The 6,728-nt window shown below is 46.8% G+C and overlaps 1 protein-coding gene across 1 annotated transcript in view; it reads left to right on the top strand.

The window, feature by feature from the left end:
• Positions 1-957: 957 nt before the first annotated feature.
• The window catches only part of GPRIN2 (G protein regulated inducer of neurite outgrowth 2), a 16,743-nt gene continuing 10,972 nt past the window's right edge, over positions 958-6,728 (top strand). The window contains exon 1 of the mRNA XM_039872319.1: positions 958-986. The gene's annotated coding sequence lies outside the window, so the exon portion shown is untranslated. The remainder of the gene's footprint in view (positions 987-6,728) is intronic.

Consider the following 6,728-nt stretch of genomic DNA (forward strand, 5'->3'; position numbering starts at 1 on the left):
AGCTGGGCTTGATTCAGAGCCCACCAGTCAGAGCACCATATTTCTTAGGCCACAGTGACTCAAATGTGTTTATTATGAGTCAAACCTAGAATTTCGGGGGAACTGTTGGGAGTAATTGTAAAAATAATAGCTGATACAATAACTTGGCATTGTTCTCAACTCCTTAAACACAGTAGGTGGAAATGTTTTAGATTTTGTGTCCTCTGGATGGGAGAGGGCACCTGAACCAGGCACTGAATCCAGGACTTGTGAGTTTTCCTCTGGCATTAAAGATGACCTATGTCTATCAGAGTTCTCTTGTTTGAACTGGGAGTTGGAAGAAATGGCAGGAGTGAGGCAGCTAGCTGTAGGGGAAGAAGCAAGAAGGATACATTAAGAGATGCTTCCAGTGGATGCTAGGGTCTTGATGATTCAAGGTATCCCAAGTAGCAGAAATTCTGCATCAGTAGAGGGTGCTAGTTGGTAGAGAGAGCTGAGAAGAGGAACATCAAGAGGGAGAGCGTGCACATAGCTCCAGGAAGAATACCATGCAGTAATGGATAATTCTGGATCTGCCTTGCTTGTTCCTGAGGACTTTCCAATTCTACTTCAAATCTACACGTATCCTTATGAACAAACTCATTTTTTTCCCCCAAGCAAGCTTCAGATAGTCTCTGACTTACTTTAAAGACTGAACTCAGGCATCTGTCTTTTACCTCTACAATACTACCAGGTTTGGCTGAAGACTACCACTGAGGCTGCTTTGCAGACCAAGGGATGGGAATTTAACTCAAACTAATTTAAACAAAAAAGGATATTTATTGGCTTCCTTAGTTGAGAAGTCAAATGATGAGACTAGCCTCAGCCTTAACTGGTTACAAGGCTCAGATATGTACTAAGGACCTGACTTCTCTCACATCCTCATTTTGTCACCCTTTAGGCTGGCTCCAGAATCAGACTCTGTGTAAGATGGTGGCTTCAGTCTCCACATCCCCTTATGGAAAAGAGTGAGTTTTCTCCTCAGGACTCCCAGAGAAATTCTTTACTGCATGTTGTTGACTCTAAGTGGGACACATGCTTATTTGAACAATCTCTGTGGCCAGGGTAATGTGAGGCGGTGATTGGCTTGGACCTAGTCATATGCTCCTCTTCTGAGACCCACTCAAAACACATACGCGTAGTGGAGAGAAGGTAAGTAATTTTTAGAATATAGATTGAGCTGCTGAAAGAGAGACTTCAAATAAGATTGCCTTAAGCAAGATAGAAGTTTCTTTCTCTTCTTTCTGGAAGTAAGCAGCCTGGAAGCCCAGATTTTTCCTATCTTGTTTCTTGTTGCTTAACTATCTTTAGGTATTGTCTTCCTAAACATGGGGTTCAAGATGTTTCACCACTTTTGCTACCCAGCTGGTGGAAACGGAAGAGAGGAAAGAGTAGAGAGGGCTTACCCACTCTGATGAAAGGCATCACCTCTCCTTGCTTCAGTCCTACTGGTTTCTTGGCCAAACACAGCTTTCAGGAAGATGAGAAAATACAGTCCTTCTTCTGGATTTCTATGTCCCTAGATAGAAAGCTGGGATTGTTTAAACATAGAAAGAGATCATGACCATCAGTCCCAGCCTATCCTTTTGGTCAACCAAATGTCTGTGTGCTCTGACAGTTCTTCCAAAGCTTCGAAAGCCCTCTCCCTGGGTGAGGGGTGGGGGGGAAACTGCAAATGATGCAAACTGGCTTAACACTATGACTTCATGCCCACCAGGAGAGAGGGAAAGGGCAAGGCCATTCCTTCTGAAGGGCATGACTGAGAAATTGTATGCATCACTTCTAACATCTCACTGAACAGAACCCAGTCACATAGCATGCCTTGCTGCATGGTGTCTGGGAAATGTGGTTTCTATTCTGAGCAGGCATGTTCTTGGCTAGAGAAGTTATATTACTATAGAAGGGGAGAATTAGTATTGGGGGACAACTAGCAGTCTGTCTTTGGGTGATCCCCCAAATGAAATGGGGGATAGATTGTGGGGAGCTAAAAACCAAGAGATGGTTAGCACAGGGCCTCTCCTCTGTGTGCCCCAGTCCCTTCTGTCTGTTTGTGTCTGTCATTGCTGCCCTTGAATCCCCCATCACACAGGCCTTGAGGTCAAGGCACCTTTGATTCAGCCTGTGTTCTCAGCTCATAGCCTAGGACTGGCACTTATTAGGGATTAAGTAAAATATTTGTGGTGGTAATAGGTATTCCTAAATAAACTTCCTCCCTTCTTTCCCTCCCTCCTTTCCTCCTTCCCCACCTTCTTTCTTCCATCCTTTCTTCCTTCTCTTCTTCCTTCCTTTTCTCTCTCTTTCCAACCTCCCGGGAGGAGCATGCGACACACGTTGGCCAATCAAAGAGCTCTCTCCCTCTGGCCCAGGACTGTCAAGCAGGGTCAGTTAAGATTTGATTTGTGGATCCAAAGATGTGAGAATGTAGATTTGGGGCTGCCAGACTGTCCCCAAGAGGAGAGAGCCTGTGTCAGGATGACTCTAATCCAGAGGGAAACAGAGGAAAGGAGGGAGCAAGGCAGAGCTCTGTCCCCATAATCTGAGCCTTTGGCTTTAACAAAGCCCAAAGCCAGACAATAAATTCTCTCATTTGCCTAAACTATACAATATTAGCCTTTTTATCCAGCATTCAAGTAGGATAAATGATTGGTTAACAAACAAGTCAGTTAACTTAAAGACAGCTGAAAAGCAATCTGATTCAGAATTTTTCTGGATTGCTATGATTTTCCTTCTATTCTTTTTCAAGTTGCCTTTCCCACACTTATACACTTAAATGACATTGGTTTCTGTTACTCACTTTCCAAAGCATTTAACCTATTTTTCACAGGAACAAAACTTTCTTTTCATATTCATATGCCATTACTTTATGTGCTTTTCAATTAAATTCCTTAATTACAACATGTACAGTTGGAAAAAGTAACTTTGACACAAACTTAATTGACTCTTGGTAAGTCAACAACTCAACTCGTGAAAGCAGAAGTTCTCAACCAGCTTGATTGTATCCTCCTTGCCACCAGGATCCAGAAGGCTGTGGCCTTTGACTCTCTGTTTTGCTTTCTTACAACTGAGTCCTAATTAAAACTTGTTTTTCTTTGATGAAGATTTTTTTTTCTGGGGGGTATCATTGCTGGTCACAAATATTGCATGGGCTACCATGTTGCCTGGCAATCTTCTACTGGATTCCTTTGGCCCAACAAGCTTTTCTGTTCTTTGGAATGGCTGTTTTAAACCTCTTCTGCTCTCCTCATCTCTCCAACCTTGCCGTCTTCCCCTTTCTGTCTCAGCACATGAACTTGCCCTTTATTTCACAGAGAAAACTGAAACCATCAAACTTCAATTCTCAAATCTAGTAACTTACCTAGGACTACCCCCTTCATTTCTTCTTGCATTATAGAGAAGATACCCCTATCCCTGTTTCACATGTTCTGGATCTTAGCCCATGGAGACCTTATGCCAGCAAAGGTTCTCACTTCTTCTTGTTCTTCATCTACTCCCTCTCTCTGGATCCTTCTCCTGTTGCGAAATATGCTCAATCTGTTACAACGTGCAGTGGATCTGTCTGTATCTGACTGCCCAGCTTCCATTTCTCCCTCTGGAGAAAATGTCTTGCGTATGCAGTCTCGGTGGGCTGTGGGTGCTCCTAGAGACACATTTGGTCAGATATTATCTTATTATCTATCCAAGGACAGAGGGCACGTGGCCCTAGCTCAGTCAAGTGAACCCTTGTTCCCCTGGGACATTGACTCTTGAGCTGAGAGGCATGTGAAGGACAAACAACTAGAATCCTTCTTTCTGTGGTGGTGACAGGGGGAGACTGTGGAGCAGCTATTGCTGCTGAGGTATATATTCACCTGGCTCCTGTCCTAAAGAACCAAGACAAACTCTCCAGCATTAGCTTCCTTTCTGAGCTCTCAGCAGTCTTCCAACACATTTCCTTTTTGCTTAACTTAACCAGAGTTGTTTTCTGTTGCTTCAAATCAAGGATCCCTGCTACACGAGGCATGAAGCAAACTGATGAGGGGCAGCTCAAAGCTATAGACAGAAACGGGTCCTACATATTAAAAAACAAATCATAAAACAGAACCCAAATTAAAAAAATCTCTCTCTTGACACTGCATCTTTTCCCATGTGACGCTTTCCTTTTTTCTTCCCTTTATGGCAATGCTTAAAAGAGTTGTCTTCACCTGTCGTGTCTTCGATTCTCTCCAATGCATCTCTCAGTCCACTCCAGTGGCTTCTGCTCCATCACCTCGTTGAAGCTGTTTGCTCTGAATGCCTTGGATCACAGCAATATCCCGGTTTGTTTGTTTGTTTCTTTTCTTTTCTCTTCCTTCCTTCCTTCCTTCCTTCCTTCCTTCTTCCTTCCTTCCTTCCTTCCTTCCTTCTTCCTCTTCCTTCCTTCCTTCCTTCCTTCTTCCTTCCTTCCTTCCTTCCTTCCTTCCTTCCTTCCTTCCTTCCTTCCTTCCTTCCTTCCTTCCTTCCTTTTCTGGCTGCTCCTTCTCAGTCCTTTGGCATTTGCTTACTCACAGCTGGTTCCTAGGACCTCTTTTCTACTCTCTCCCTGAAGACTTTATCCACTCCTTTGACTTCAGGGACCCCTGTGCCCAGGATGCCCAGACTTTTTAGAAAACTCAAGTCCTGTATGTGCAACTCGCCTCTCCACCTGGTGTTTCCGTCATCCCAGTGTGCCCTTACTGAACTCCTGAGTGCACCATACTTGCTCCTCTTCCGTCAGGGTTCTGAGTCTCAGGAAATGGCCCTTGGCCCATGAGGTCTTAAGCCAGAGCCTCCTCTCTCTACCAAAGCAACCAACAAACCCCACTTCTGCCCCCACACTATGCAGTCCAGGCTTGTATCTCCAGAACCTGACTCAGGAGAAGCTCCATAAATATTTGATCAAATGACTGATAGCAGCAAGAACACTCTATAGGACACTTTCACAAATCTCATCTTCCCCACAGTCCTGTGAGGCAAGTATAATTATTGTCACTCTTCAGATGAGGAAACTGATGCCCAGAGAGATGAACAGTGTTGTCTGGGTGTGGAATTGAAGAGCCAGTGAATAGGGGGAGGGGGATTGGGATTGCAATTTATGTCTGATACCTTACCCTTGGCTCTCCCTGGGCAGCAAGGGGAGCTTCCTTGACAAGCCACAAATGGAAGAAGAGGACCAAGTGGACAAGGGGTCAAAGCCAGGGTGATGCTCAGAGACCCTGGTGGCAGGTCTTGCCAAGCCTCATCTGTAGGCATCCAGGGAGGCAGACATTTTCTGATATCCAGTTCCAAGCTGACCTCCTTGAAACACTCAGATGAGGGGTTTGGAGGGCTCTGGGGAGCTGGGGTCCCAAGTTTGAGCCCTGGATCTCCGACTAACTCTGTGTAACCCCACATAGTTTATTCTTTCTTGCTGCTCAGTTGACTTTCCTAAAAATAGACTATGAGTACAATTTCTGAGATGTGGAAGGAGGGGTTCTAATTTCTAGATGGGAGCAGGCATGGGTGATGAGCTCAGCAAATCCCATATTTGTCCCCCTTTTACAGGATCTCCCTGCCAGGTTGTGTGTGTGTGGCGAAGGCCAACGCCTGGAGCCTCTACTTAGACACTGCTGTTGGCCTCCAGTGCTCAGCCCCCCAAGGCAGCCATCTGCCAGGCTCTGGGATTGCTCAGAAAGGGTCTTCCTGAGCAAAACTCCACCCACTCCACCAGTGAGTGAGTTCTCAGTTTGTAGCTGTAACTGACCAGAGGGGGAGGGGCCAAAAAGATAGGACTAAAGCTTCCAGGCCTTAAGAAACAGGATCTCGGGCTAGGGGAGTAGGCAGTGTGGTGCTTGTGGTTAAAAGCCAGGCTGAGAAGCATGAGGGTATGACCTGTAGGGCCAAATGCTGTGCTCGACATGGTGGTATTTGCTTTCTCCTTGGGTCCATGAAGCAAACTGATGAGAGGCAGCTCAGAGCTACAGACAGGGTAAATAAGGCTGGGAGGGGTCCCACATGCAGGGAACATACCAAGGCATGGGGTGGCTGTGTGCAAGATCTCAGCTACACCTGCAGCATGGTATCACACACCTCTCCCCTGGGCTAGGTGCCAGGCCAGGGAGGCTACAAAGTGAATGGTACATGCTCCTGCCTGGGCTTTCCATTCTTGCTCCCAGTGCTGGGGGCGGGGTGCTTTCTGAAGACCCCCTCCCGATACTCCAGTGCTGAGAGAGGACAGATTTGAGACTGGGGCCTGATATCTTCCCAAACTGGAGGTGTCGAGATGGTGTTGGTTCTCAGGCAACTGGACCAGAGGAGTGCAGATCCCTCAGCAAACAGCTGGGCAAGCAAATCAGGGGTCCTCGGAACTGGGGTCAATGGAGGAGGGTCGACATTGGGACCCAAATCCCAGAGGCTGGGGCTCAGAGATAGGACAAGCTCTTCTTAACTGGAGGCCCTGGAGGTGGGTGGTAGGAACTCCTCGAGGGCAGAAGGGGTTGGGGAAAAGCCTGTGCTCGTGGCCGCCTGTTGAGTCTGTGAGCCCAGAGCCCAGACTGCAGCTGTCCGACATTACGGGATGTAGAGGGAACCCATCACTCAGGCCCCTAGCCCAGTAGACCGTGACCGGGAGTTCCCACGCTGGACCCACTCCAGACGTCGTGGAGTGGGTAGGGAATAAGGGAGGTAGTTTTGGGACTGCAAGAGTGTCAGGAAGGGGTGTGGGCTTTGGGTGAGGT

This window comes from Pteropus medius, unplaced genomic scaffold (assembly GCF_902729225.1).
Source record: "Pteropus medius unplaced genomic scaffold, Ma_sr-lr_union100, whole genome shotgun sequence".
In the NCBI taxonomy this organism is placed as follows: Eukaryota; Metazoa; Chordata; class Mammalia; order Chiroptera; family Pteropodidae; genus Pteropus; species Pteropus medius.